The 14,751-nt window shown below is 50.1% G+C and overlaps 1 protein-coding gene across 1 annotated transcript in view; it reads right to left on the reverse strand.

The window, feature by feature from the left end:
• KCNK12 (potassium two pore domain channel subfamily K member 12) overlaps positions 1–14,751 on the reverse strand; it is a 52,914-nt gene that overhangs the window by 5,639 nt on the left and 32,524 nt on the right. The window lies entirely within an intron of this gene.

Below are 14,751 nucleotides of genomic sequence, written 5' to 3' on the forward strand. Positions count from 1 at the left end.
ACCTGCTCTCCCACCCCTCAAACTGTTTTGTTTTTTGTTTTTGTTTTAAGGTAGCCAATGCACATGTGGACAAACTTAGGACAAAATTCCATAAAGGCTTCATTTTAACCGGGGTTACTAGGGATGGGGTAGAGTGTGTTCAGTCTGGGTAGCTATGCGTGATGGTCTCTAAAAGGGGGGTTATGAAACTGACAAAGATTGAGAATGAGTCCACAACCTTCAGAGAGTGAGCTGGCTCTGTCCTTAAGTGTCCAACCTGGGGCCTATCCCAGGACCCTTGGGTCATGACCTGAGCCGACTGAGCCACTGAGGTGCCCTTATCAATGGATTTCTGTGGGAGGCTTGACATCCCACCAGTGTGCTCAGGCCCCTGCCATCCAGGGCAGTGCAGCTCTGCCCCTCTCACCTGAGCTCTCAGCCCACTTCTGCTGTGGTCTCTTTGTGGGACCCATGTTTGCCTCACTCTGGTTATAGAAGGTACAAAGACTTTGGCATCAAGATTCACTGCTGCCTGGAGTCTGAGCTGGAAATGGATCATCTGTCTGAACAAGCACCATGGCACCTTTCAGCTCCCAAGCAGCAAAAATTCAAGGGCATCCCTGTGCAATGTATGCCCCCACGTCAGGAGGTCAGCCTGTGTGCTGCTACTGGTGGGGTGAACCAGCCCTGGGAACTGGGTGGAGAAGAGTTTTGTCTCACTTGGCTTACTATTTCCTTAAAAGAGCCAGAGAAAATATTTATTTTCAGTAATTCCTTAAGCCTATATACTAATCATTCTCTAGATTCCCTGGAGGAAATCTCAATAGCCTAACCATGGTCATTTTCTGCTTAATGACTTAAGTTAGGAGGAAAGTTTATGACGATACCATGTTGAAGAAGATGAATTATATCCGTAGATTCATATTTTGTCCACAAGACAGTAAAAACAAAAACGAAAACACCAAAACTGTATTAGCAGTGTGACCAATTTAATAGAGGGACTTTTCCACAATCAAGGGGAGCCTGGGTGGCTCAATCTATTAAGCATTGGCCTTAGGATTGAGCCCTGAGTTGGGCTCCCTGCTCTGTTGGGAGTCTGGTTCTCCCTCTCCTTTTGCCCCTCCCCTGTCCATGCTAACCCCCATCCACACCTCTCTTTCAAACAAATAAAATCTTAAAAAAAAAAAAATCTTAAAAAGAAAAATAAAGCCCAACCTAAGTTCTTGAATTCACAAAGAAATCAGTTCTGAATCCATATGGTTATATGTGGTTATATGTGAAGTGAAAGTGTTTGTATTTGTGTGTGCGTGTGCACATTTATATAAAGTCCTACACTGATGACCCAAATATCCAACAACATAACCAAGTCACAGTCTGTTCATACAAGGATAAAACATTGAGAAAGCATCGACCACAGCTACTTGAAATAATAAGAATGAGCCTCACAAAAGAATGTCAAACAAGGAAGCTGAGCACAGAATACCTTCCGTATTATTCCACGTATAAAAAACTCAAAACTGGGCACCGGGGTGGCTCAGTCAGTTAAGCGTCTGCCTTCAGCTCAGGCATGATCCCAGGGTTTTGGGATGGAGTCCAACCTTGGGCTCCTTGCTCAGCAGGGAGTCTGCTTCTCCCTCTGCCCCTCCCCACTCGTGCTCACATACTCTCTCAAAAATAAAATCTTTAAAAAAAATTCAAAACCAAGCAAAACCAAACTATAGTAATTTTTTAGGAATACATTCTTGGTTGGTAAAATTATAAGGTAAATCAATTTCTTTTTTTTAAGTTTTTATTTATCTGAGTAATCTCTACTCCCAACACAGGACTCGAAGTCGTGACCCCAAAATCAAGAGTTGTATGCTCTCCCAACTGAATCAGCCAGGTGCCCCCCCCATTTTAAGTTTTTATTTAAGGGAAGTAATTTGAATAAAAGAATTGAAATTTCCCCTGGGCGTGGCAGGGGGTAATAAATGGGAGGGAATACAGGGGCCTCTGGGATGTTGGAAATATTTTGTTAATCTAGATAGTGGTTACATGGGTTGTGTAATTATCTATGTGTTTTATGAGGGTTTTGGCTTTTTGTTTGTTTGGTTTTTTGTACTCATGATATGAAAAACTTTAAAAACCTCCTAGACTCTTAACCCTAAGAGACCTTAATTCTGACCTACCTTTCACTGTATAGGGGAGGGAGCAGGAGCAGAGGGGACATGACCTGCAGCTTCTTGGGGCACATACCATACATGTGTCCTGGCTTCTAGTCTGGTGCCTAGACCATTCTACCCAACACTGCTTCTAACACACTGAGGAAAAATAGCACCTGTAATAGGGGATTCCTTTGCTAGATTCCAGAAGAAATGGAAAGTCCTGAGCCTGGAAAATTAACAGCTGCGTGAGAGAATATAGGATTTTCTGAGACAATGGGATTTTCCCAATCTTTAGGATTTTTAGCTGAAGTTCCAAACATAAGAGTGACACATGGTATGTTATCCTCTATTTGAAAGAGAAATTCTAGATGCATCTATGCCGGATTCCTAGAAGTCCAAAAATGGGTCTGGTGACTAGCACACCTCATCTCCAGGCTATATGGAAAAGGCTAGAAATTATCCAGGGATAATGGGAGATGGTCATGAAGTAGCAGAGTTTTTGTGGCGGAAGGTACTGTGTCATCCTGGACCCACCTCCAGGGCAGGTATGGGGGGTGTGGTCAAGAGCGTCTCTGGTTGCAGCCTCACTTCCGGAGGCTAGCCAAGCTGCAGACACTGGGAGGCCCAGCCAGGGCCACTTGTTGCAGTATAGCAAGAGTTTGGGGAGAGCCAGAGGTATTTCCTAGAGTCTGAAGCTATGCTGGAGAGTTCTCTGGATGGGAGGCTGGCTGGAGCAGCCCACACAGGCAGGGGTGGGAAGAGGAGAGCAGTCTGCCCTTCTCATGACGCTTGTTGCATCAAGTATGTGTGAGAGTGACACGGTCGAGCAGAGGGCGGCCAGATCTGAAGAGACTCTGCCCAAGACAGTTGCTGCTGAATGCAGGGGCCCCTAGGAATAGGAGGCTAAGGCGCGGGGTGCTGGGACAGCGTTGGAGGTACTCACAGGAGGTAGGATGGAGAGGGCTGGCCCACTAAGGGAATAGCGCAGGGCATCTCCAGAGACCCAGAGATGGGCCCCATGAACATGCATGTTCGTCCCCACAGTGGCCACGGCAGTGCTACCAGCAATAGCTAAGAAGGGATTATAGTGGCACCAGTGATGTCAGACGAGGCGAACAGATTGCCCCTCTCTCACTGCAGGCCCCTTCCCTTGAACTGAGGGCCAGGCCTCAGCCGGAGGGAGAGGCTGAGCTTTGATTAGAAGTGAACTTGAAGATTGGATTTAGATTAGGTTGAGATCGGACTGGATATTTGAGACTGAGTTTCAATTAGAAAATGGCTGGTACTTAAAAAAAAAAAAAAAAGACTAATTGGAAAACTCTAGCATTTGCTCAAGATGTGAAGGGATCCAAAGCAAAGTTATTTAAGAGACCAGATGAGGACCATTTCCCGGGTCAGGCCATTGAATAAACTGGTTCCACCTGGGCTCAATGCAGGGAAGGCCACACACACCGCCCCCACCCCCACCCCCCACCCCCCCCTGCACCCCCCCACCCCCGCCCGGCCACCGACATACCCCCAACAGGCCTCCTAACTTCATCTCTGCAACAGCTGTGAGGGAGCATACCCCACCACACAGACAGGAAATCAAATACTAGGGGGGTAAGTCGTTGTCAAGGCCCCACAGCATGGAAGGGTAAGCTGAGACAGAAACCCAGGTCTGCCAGTACCCACCATCCACATTCTTCCCACACTGCCTTCCCAGGGCACTGAGGGCCTCCGTTCCTCCTAGAAAACCTAATTTCCATTCTCCAGGGCTGGCAGCCAGAAGCGTGCTTTCGTATGGGGAGGAAAACCCTCAGTCACCACTCCTGTCTCCAGGCAGTCCTCTGTCCCCTGTGGCTCTCTTTCCACTGACCACTGCTGGAGAGAGGGGCCACTGATCCTCCTTAATGTTCCCACCAAGGTGGCTTCTTCACCCCTCTTGTGGCTCAGTGAAGACAAGTGTGACTTTGTAACCAGACTCAACCCTGGGCTTGGTTAGGGACAGCAAGAGGAACGCAAAGCTGAGGGGACCTCTACTTTTGGCTAACTGGCTGATTGCCCACAGGCAGGGGACTCATCTGCCTCACAGGACTGCCCCTACCTGACCTACCTCCTAGTCAAAGGCCATGCCCTCGATCAGCAGCATCCTTGGATTCCTCCAAACTCCATGTCTGGCTTCCCAGACCCTCTCTGGAGCTGCGTATCTTTCTTTTTTAAGATTTTATTTATTTATTTGAGAGACAGAGTGTGAGCACAAGTAGGGGGAGAGCAGAGGGAGAAGGAGAAGCAGATTCCCCACTGAGCAGGTAGTCTGATGCAGGGCTCAATCCCAGGACCCTGAGATCATGACCTGAGCAGAAAGCAGACACTTAACCAACTGAGCCATCAGCAGCCCCTCTTTTTTTTTTTTTTTAAGTTTTACTTATAATTTTTTAAAAGATTATTTATTTGAGAGGAAGAAAAAACATGAGTGGAGTGAGAGGCAAAGGGAGAAGCAGACTCCCTGATAAGCAGGGAGCCCAAAGTGGGGCTCAATCCCAGGACCCAGAGAGCATGACCTGAGCCAAAGGCAGACACTTAACCAAGGATAAGTTAAGGATACGTCTCTTCCCTTGACGATGGGATTGAGAATGAGAGGAGTTTCCTTACCAACCATTCTCCTTCCCTGAGGGGGTGTGGCCTTATCCTAGGGCCCCTTTAAGGTACACCCCGAGATATGCTGCTGGAAGACCAACACCCACCCATTCACTCCATCAGCAAACACAGTTTGGCAGGTTTTGTGCTGGGCTCAGGGATATGGTGGAAAACCGGACAGATGCAGTTTCTGCCCTCACAGAGTATCTGGGCGGTCTTCTTAGACGTATTGACTTGAATTTCTCTGCTGCCGCAGGCTCACCCCCGGGCCAGGGCACAGAGTTTCCTTCCTGCCCCCACAAAGAGGCTGGACCAGAACTTATTCTGGGACCTCTGCATGGCCACGACCACAGGCCCAAAATGGTGCCGAATGCTTGACTGGCTGTGGTCCCATCATCCCAGAATGAAGGGAACAGGCAGATTAGGAGTCTCTCTGACAGCACAGACAGCACCCAGTCAAGGTCCCTCTCACCAGCCCTATTCCTGAGGTCTGGCTCTGTGCTTACTGTACCTCCTTTTGCTTTCCTACAAACGACACAGTCTGCTTAGCTCAAGAGATAGGGTGGAGGTGACAGTTTACCCTCCTTCCCCCATTCATACCCACAGCCTCAGAGCTCTGGGGGAAGGGGAGGATGCTGAGGCCTTGGGGTCAGGCTTCTTGCTGAGGGCTGAGGGTGGGGGTGTCGTCTGTGCCTAGCGCTGGTGTCTAGCCAGGTGCTTCCCAGAGTAGAAGCGCTGTCCCCCAAGCTCTGGTAACCTGTGGGGAGCCAGGCTGGCCCTGGAGGGGGGCCTCGAAGCCTTAGCGGAGAAAAGGCAAACCCAGCCATCCTGAGAGTCCCTTCCCTCCCCCAATCACACCCTGCAGAGGCGTAATCTGTCCCCAGTTTAGCACCAAGCCTGCTGTTTTGTTTATGCCACAATTGATCTGCCATCCCAGTTTGCAAAGAGCAGACACTTGGGGGCTTTATTATGCCACTTTGACAAAAGCTGTGAAGCTCTTTTCCACAGCCTGTCTGGTGCCGCCTTCGCAAATGGGGCCCTGGTGACAGGGCCTCTGGAGTTCAGCTCCAAGAGGCTGGAATGGAGATGGGGAGGCTGGTACTGATCTATGTCGGGTGCTCCTGGCTGGCCCCTTTGGGCCGGACACTGGTCGCATGTCCTCTCATCCAGTCCTCCCAGCCACCCTATGAGAGAGGCATCATCAGCCCCAACAAGGACAAGGGCTAAGGGAGCTGAAGGCCGTTGGCTGAGTTCCAATTTGTAAGTGACTGAACTGACCCTGAAGCCCCTTCTGCTGGGCCGGACAGAGGGGGGTCTTTGCTCTTCACTGGGGAACATTTTCCTGGCCACTCTACAGTGTCAACTTGGAGAAGGGGAGATATAATTTATAGCCCAATCCAGTATACTTTTCAGAGTAAAAGGGGCACTAGTAATAATTTCCCAGAATAGCATGGAGAAATCAGAGGGGATCCAAGCAACTGGGAGGTATGATTAAAATGCAGATTCTAAAGCAGAGGCCGGTTAGGTCAGCTGGTTAGAGTGTGGTGCTAATAAAATGCAGAATCCAAGGCGGGTTCCACTCCAGAGGTTTATTTTGTGGGCCATGAAAATGGCCAGGAATCTGCATTTTAACCAACCTTCCCTCATGATTCTGATGCAGACGGGCTAAAGCTGGTTCTTTAAGAAACAATGTTACAACGTAGCCCTGAAGGTCCTGCTGGTCGAAATTTGCCTGATTTCAACTATTTTGATTTAAATGTCTTAATTTCTTTAAAAAAAAAAAAAGGGCTTTATTAAGGTATAGTTAATACATAAAATTGTAAGGATATTTAAAGTGTATGTTGTTGATTCAAATTTCAAGTGGCCTTCAACGCTTGTGGCAGATATTGTAGGTCTCCTTAAGAATACGTCCCACCATGGGGCACCTGGGTGGCTCAGTGGGTTAAAACCTCTGCCTTCTGGGACGCCTGGGTGGCTCAGTTGGTTAAGCAGCTGCCTTCGGCTCAGGTCATGATCCCAGCGTCCTGGGATCGAGTCCCACATCAGGCTCCTTGCTCCTCAGGGAGCCTGCTTCTCCCTCTGCCTCTGCCTGCCATTCTGTCTGCCTGTGCTCGCTCGCTCTCTCTCTCTCTCTGATAAATAAATAAAATCTTTAAAAAAACAAACAAAAAAAAAACTCTGCCTTCGGCTCAGATCATGGTCTCAGGGTCATGGGATGAAGACCAGCATCAGACTCTCTGCTCAGCGGGGAGCCTGCTTCCCTCTCTCTCTGCCTCTCTGCCAACTTGTGATCTCTCTCTCTCTCTGTGTCAAATAAATAAATAAAATCTTAAAACAACACAAAACAAAACGCGTCCCACCTCCAAACGCTGTGTGAGGTAGTCAGACCACTTGAAGAACCACCCCACGTCCAGGGGCGGGCTATGTGCTGGTTTAGCCAATGGAAACGACCCATCCCTTACCGGGATTGGCTTAAGGATGGATAGGCCTAAATCAATCAGGGCAGGACATTTTTCTGGCTACAGAGATGCGTGCAGGAAGGGGCATTTGACCCCATTCAGGCGAATCAGATGAAAGGAGATTTTCTCTGGTAGTTTTTGGGCAGAAAGATGGTCACTCCAGAGCCGCCCTGGATGTGGAGGGAGCGGAAAGTGGCCACAGGAGTTGCGGACAGCCATCTGTGGCCATGAGGTGGAGCCAGCCTTAGATGAAGCTGACATGGCAGGTGGCTGAGTGGAGGCAGCTGAAAGAAATGAGGCCATAATGACCCCAATGAGTGGTCCAATCAAGCTGACCCTGCTGTCCAGCCTACCTCCAGACTTCCAGTTGCTTGAGCCCATAAACCCCTTTTCCTGCTTACACCTTCCATGACACGCAACCAAACCAAATTACTAAAATCAACTGCTGTGATGGTGAAGGGCCTGGGCAAGCAGCTCAGGGTCCAGGAAATAGGACCAGACTTGAACTCAAAGATTTGACCTCTGTTGTGGCCTCTATGGGCCAAGTGTGAAGCAAGTTGGTACCGTGAACTTCTGAGCCTCCATTTCCTCATCTGTAAAATGAAACCTCCCAATGGGAATGCTCTTTGTAAACTGTAATATGCTATGCCAGCCTATGTTCCTGAACATGATAGAATAGACTTAATGGTTTTGGGGTGGAGAAGTCCCAAAATTTAAAAAAAAAAAAAAAAAAAAGTGGATGAACGTTTATTTATGGCAGGACTTTTCAGAGCGCTTATTGTGTTCCTGTGATTTATGAATTCGAGGGGCAGTCCTAACACTCTCCAGTGTTCCCCATACTAATCTGACCACAGATTGTATTTGCCTCTAGTGAACTTGAGTGTTTCCAAGAATAACCTTTGGGAAATGCTGCATTCTACCCTCATGAAGACTTAAGGATGAGACATTTTAAAAAATGCTTGAGGAGTACCCACATTTTTCAATAGTCACCGTGACAATGCAGTGCCTAGAATAGAATAGCCCCTGCTTTGCAGAACGTGCTTGAGCTAAGCTTGTCGAATGAATAAATAGACTCCCTCTGCTTATTTGGAGCAGTGATTCTCAAACTAGATGGCCTAGGACCCACCTGGAGATCTTGATGGATTCTGGGGCAGGGCTCCCAATTCTGCATTTGTAATCTGGCTTCAGGTGATACTACTCCAGCCGGTCAGTGATTTTTATTTTAAGTAGCAAGCACAGATGACTACATCATTAATTACCTTCAGGGGCCTGTCTCCACAATGAGACTGGAATCCCTTGCACTTGGGGCCACATCATACTGGCTATTTGGAACTCTGTTTCTCAGGTTTTAATCCTAGCTCTACCACTCCCTGGCAAATTAATTAACCTCTCTGTGCCTGGATGCCCTTAGCTGTAAAATGCAGATAACTTAGCTACCTCAATAATTTTTTGTATTGAGTTAATATATGCAAAATACTTAATGCCTAGCACATTAGGAAACCCTTAATAACGATTTATTAATCTTTCTCTGCTCTACAGTGAACCAGGAAATCTTATGTAAAGTCAGCAATCATAGTTATTGAACAAATGACTGAAAGTAAAAATTTTAAGAACTTCTCAATTGTGAGCATTACTGGGAAAGCACAGGGGTGGGATCAACAGGTAGGGATGGGCAAGGCTTCATTAGGGTTTCCAGATAAAATACTGGAAATAGGGTTTCCAGATAAAATAAAACTCCCAATTAAATATCAAATCTCTTTTTAGTATAAGTATGTCCCAAACACTGCGTGGGGCACACTGGCACTAAAAAGTGATCCATTTTTGGGTATTTGATTGGCTCAGAGAAGCATGTGACTCTTGATCTTGGAGTTGTGAGTTTGAGCCTCATGTTGGGCACAGAGATGACTAAAAAAACAATAATAAAATTAAAAGTTATATATTCAAGAAGAAAAAGAAGGGTTACATATTGGGGTGCCTAGCTGGCTCAGTCGGTAGAACAAATCTCAGGGTTGTGAGTTCGAGCCCCATGTTTGGTGTAGCAATTACTTAAAAATAAAATCTTAAAGAAAAGTTTCACTGCTTATCTGAAATTCATATATAAATGGGTGTCCTGTATTTTTATTTGCTCAGTCTGGTCACTCTACCCATGGTTGCACTTGCCTGCTTGGCGCAGTTTTCTGGGAAGTTTTTCCCAACATCCTCATCTCATATGATCCTTCCTGACTGGCTAGAGGAAAGATTAACAGCCTCATTTTAATAATCAAGGAACCTGAAGCTCACTGGAGACTGGGTAATGCTCAAAGTCAGGGTAAGCAGCCAGGCCTTCCCCTGCCCCTGCCTCCTCAAGCAGGGAGCAGTGGGAGATTCCGGGTGGGCTATAGGGTGGAGGGTCCGATTTCCATGAGGCTGATCTGTGGCTAGAGCCAAGACACTGACTCTGGGGAGAGGGAGGGCGGCTCCTCTGTGGAGGAAGGCTGGGTATGTGAGAAGGCGTCAGGCCATCAGGCCAGAGAGACTTCCCTGGGACACAAGCCCAGGCCCTTGGAACCTCAGGGCCTGTCCATCCTGCTGTAATCACTACCCTGGGGTCAGGGGAGGGGTGTCGGGGGAACAACCCCCAGCATCCTGGGTAAGCCCCGAACATTTTGGGAGAGCTGGGGGCTGAAAGAATGGCTGGGAAAAGTCACTAAAGCGTTCCATGAGGAATAAAAATGTGGCGGGGGCTATTTATAGCTGACATGTACTGAGCCCTCACTACTTCCGGGCCCTGGGCCAAGACTTCACGTATCTCCATACATTTGAAACTCACGACGACTCCGTGAGGCACTGGGTTTCATTCATTCCAAGTCACAGCTGTTTTCCCTTGAATTTTAACACGCCTGAAACCAGGCTGCTTCTCACATTCGATGACCTGACATAGTTTATTTGGCAACATTTAAAATTCTTAATGGCATATACAGTATCGATGCATTTATAATCAATGGTGTGATTATAATCTCAGATGGGATGAACCACAGTGGGAGGTTATTATCATCCCCATTTGTTAGATTAGCAGATGTAGTCACATTTAATAGATAAAGACACTGAAGTTAAATAACTTGCCCGGATCACATAAGTGGCAGAGCCAGGATTTGGAAGGAGAAGAAGGAGCTTGCAGTGCGGCAAGGGAGAGTCAAGTGCTGGGGAATTAGGAAGAAAGAGAGGCAGGTTGCTTTTGGCTGGAGCAGCAGGTCTTCACCGGTGCGCAGGAGAATCGCCATCGCCAGGGAGACTTAAAACTGTCCCCAGTGCGCAGGCGCGCTCGCCCCGGCGCAGGTCAGAACCCTGGCTAAGGTCCTCCCGCTGGAGCGTCTGGGAAATACTGACGGGGGAAGGCGTGTTTGCCCAGAAGGGTGAGTGCGGTTTCCAGAGGCAGGAAGTAGAGGCCCAGCCTTGAGAAAGGCGTGCACATCAGAAGAGTGCCAGGCCCACGGCTGGCTGTGCGGGGGGTTCAGTCTGGCCCCCAGAAAGTGTCCAGTAGCCCTCGCCAACAGAGTGTGCGTGACTGTGGAAGAAGGAAGAGGACAATGTGGGAGAACTTCCCCTCCACCTTGTTCTCAGGCGGAACATCATGGGAGCATTGTGGGAGTGAGGCCTCTAGAAGCTTCTCCAGCACCTGAGCCTGACATCCAGCAAAATGCCCTGCCTTGTATAAACATCCATGCTCTGGAAACCTCAAGCTGTATTAGACAAAACTGGCGAGTCTCCATTACTGTTCCTATTGGCTCGGGAAGGGCCAGGTCACCCTTCTTGGAGCGCTGGGAGCAAGGTCTGTGGCGTCAGGCTCTTGCCGCACTTGCTAATGGGGCAACATAGACATGTTAGTTCTTCCCGGAAAAATGGCCTGCCGACTGCCTACCTCAGAAGGTTATTGTGGGGAGTCAGTGAGGAGGTGGTTCCCCCAGCTTCCCACAGTGCCTGGGACATGCTGATTGCTCACCAAGCAGCAAGCTTAATTGGCACGGGAGAGGCACGGCCCTTCCATCATGGCTCAAGGGCATCGGGTGAAACCTGCAAGCCAAGGGCCAAGCAGAGACTTAAAGTTTCCGCAGCCGGGAAGCTCCCCACCTACCCATCCCAGATCCCACGCTCCCACTGACTTTCACCTCTCCGGGCCTCAGTTGATTGGCAGTTCCAGGTAAGTGGTCCCACCCATTCTGGTCTTGTTTCAGGGCTCTGGTCCCTGAGCGGGGTGGGAGGCCCAGCTAGAGGCAGGCACAGCCTTCTTCCATCCCCAAATGTACCGTGGTACTGGGGCGGGATGCTGGAAAACGGGACTATTGGTGTCATGGGCTGTTGTATTGGTTGGCGCTTGTGGATTTGTCTAGATTGCAAACTCCATGGACAGCTTCCCAAGGCCAGTAGGCCTTGGTACCCTTCTCTCCATGGCTGAGCGTGGGGCGGGGCACACACAGGATGCTGGATGACTCAGGACAAAATGGCACCACTTGCAAAGCATCTGGGAAATGTGGGCCCCTCCTTCTCCCATTTGCTTTTGGCTTGTTCTGGGAAAGGTTTTTGGATGACCTTTGTTTGAAGAGACCAGGTGGGGGTAGCTGAGAGGGCAGAGGATTAGGAAAAGAGGACTGAACCCCTCCCCACCCCACCCCCAAGCTGCAGGCTGGTGATGTTTCACACTAGAAAAGTTTTTGGCAAACTGTGAGCAATGGGGAAGTGACTTCAAGAACTAGTCGTGAACCTTGGCACAGCTTTTCTGGCCAGCTGGGCTGACTTGAACCTCATACTCTGTGCAGCTTCTGTGGGATTAGGGTTTTCTCTCCTTACCAGAAATCATTCAGCAAAATGAGTTATTAAAAGCCAGTTAACTACTCCTGCCTCCGGGTAGCTCCTGCTTAACAACCTCTCCCGGGGAGCAGCTGTCAAACCCGGGCCCCACGGAGCTGGCGGGGAGATGAGTCATTTACATGGAGCCCATCCTCCGTCCTGCCCCCCAGATCTGTCCCTGTCTCTCTGATGACTAATTCTTCTCAGGGATGAGATCACTGGCCCTCCTGCCCCCCACCCTCCCCAAAGAGCAGAGCCCTAGCCTCAGTCCAGGACTGGGGGAGAAGACTCCAAGGCGAGGGGAGGCAGGACTGGTCCCTAGTGGGACCCAGGCCTGGCTGGCGGGAGCCTGGAGTCAGCCTAGTAACAGGAGGAAAGCCTGCCCTGGCCTCGCTCCTTGCTCTTGGACCCCCGGGGCCCTGTGCAGGCCTGGGGTGAGGCTGCTCATTCAGGGAGGAGCTTGAGAGCTCGCCTGCTTGGGTGTCACTACAGTGTCAACTGAGTCTCCAATCACCTCTAGTCCTGTATCTAGGGGAGCCGTTGTTTTCAAGCCCATGTTGGTTCCTGTACAGCAGAGTCTGCTCTCCCATGGATAGTTCACCTTCTCTCAGTCAGTCCTGCTTTCATGTATCCCGACCTTCATCTGTGCCTGCGGAGCTGCAAGCCATCTTTGAAGGAGGGCCTCTGTTCCCTACTGAGAGGAGACGTAGGGAGGGAAGTCGGGTGCTGGGAAGCTGGGTTCTCAGCCTTCAGGGTCAGGCACCCTGTGCACTGGGGGCCCATCTTCAAGGCCCTGGTCTGTATGAGGAGTTGTCGCAGCACTTGGCTCATCCCCCTGCTTCCCCTCACAGGAGGCCTGTGGGCTGCTCCAGGGGAGTGATGAAGACAGAGGAGGGGGTGTGATGTGGACAACCTCACTGTTGAGAGCTGCAGTGGGAGAAATGCTCTAGAGGGTCCATGCAGAACCCCGCGTCTGCCCTGGTGCTCACCAACATGACCCCGCCCTGTGGACCAGCAGACAGGCTAGGGGGGCTGCCACAGCGTCTCAGCTCAGTGGTCTCCGTTAGGGCCTGTCTGTGTCAGGAGGGATTGCACTTGTGGCCTCTGGACTGAGGCTAAGGAGTCAGGAGGGCCTCCTCTTCCCCATGGGGCATGGCTGCTCCTACTGCATGTTCCGCTCTCAGCCACCTGCAGGGAAGGGTGCCGGCTGCCAGCTTACAGCAGGTGAGGGAGGGATGGACTGGGTATGGAACCCTACCCAGTGCCCAGCATTCTGCTGGTGCCCCCAGAGCAGCTCTGGAGCTGGTGCTTCTGGTCCTTATTCAGGTGAGAAAACCATGGCCCAGAGATGTCAAATAACGAACAAAAGAACACCAGCGCACAGGTCCCAAACCCGACACCCACGTGCTCTCCATTTGCCCTTTTGAGGCGCCACTCAGCCTTTGGCTCAGAGAATACCCTTGATCATGCCCCAGAACACCACAGCATGATGGGAAACTGTGGCCAGAATGCCTGCCCTTGGTCTGTGGCAGGAGTGTGGAAGCTGGGGCTTGGTGGCGTTAAGGGCCTTGTTCAGAGTCCCAGACAAAGGCAGACAATGGAATTCCAGCTCAGGTTTGCCCAACCCCACATCCCACGTTCCTCATCTGCTTGCCTTTAGCCTCCCTAACCCCATTCATAGAGAAAGCTAATGCCTTGGAGCCCTCCTTCTGCAGACTGCCCTGGGGGGACTGTCCTGCTCCAACCTCACCAAGCTCCCAACAGGAGGACCCAGAATTTCTCACACTGGCACTCAAGGCCCTGACCCACTTTTCTAGCATCAGCTTCCCTCATTAAACATTCGTCAGGCACTTGGGTCCCCTCAGTGCCTTATGCAGACACACACGTTCATTCACCAGGAATTCACGGAAAGCCTGCTCTGTGTCAGGCACTGGAGGACAGGAGGCAAGCAAGATGGGCAGAACTGCAGCCTGCCCAGAGCCTAGCATGGAGCAGATGCTCCACAGACACTCCTCCACCACCATGTCTTTGCACCTGCTGTTCCCCACCTTGCAAGGCCTGTGGTGACTTCTTTTCTTTCTTTATACCTCTCGAAGCCCATTCATCACCTGGCGGTACATTTAGCTCTGCGGTGGCCCTGTACTGTTGACCATGTCCCAGAGTGTTCTTTACCCCTTTGTGCTTCTCTGTGTTGCCTTGTCGAGGAGGAAGACCGAGCCCATGTCTTATATTTCCCCTCTCCCTGTACAACATAGGTGCTCAGGCAAGAGCTGCTGAATTCCCAACGGAACTGGCACGTTGTCTAGTGGTCACCCAGCAGGGCCCATCCCAGAAACATGGTTTGTACCTTAGTTTAAGTGACTTCATCTCACATGTTTTTGAGGTCTGCTTTGTGCCTGCCATGGGTCAGTGGAGGGAACACTGTGATGGACAGTATCTATCGTCTGGGCCCAGCAGCCAAAGACCACCAGGAACACCCCTGTGGACACACGAAATGGAGTTTCCTGACTCATTGAGACAGGGAGAGGTACACCATAGGGAGCTATGGGGTGTCTCTGCCAGCAGGTATCAGAAAGGACTTCTTTAGGTTTTGGGTTTGAGTTAGGTGGGTTTGGGGGAGGCACCAGGAAGCAAGGCTTTGCTCTGGATTGGATGCTGCCAGGAAGCAGGGAGAATTCTAGGAGTGGACGTTTTGATAACTGTTACCTAGAGGGTGGGAATAATGG

This window comes from Mustela erminea, chromosome 7, assembly GCF_009829155.1.
Source record: "Mustela erminea isolate mMusErm1 chromosome 7, mMusErm1.Pri, whole genome shotgun sequence".
NCBI lineage: Eukaryota > Metazoa > Chordata > Mammalia > Carnivora > Mustelidae > Mustela > Mustela erminea.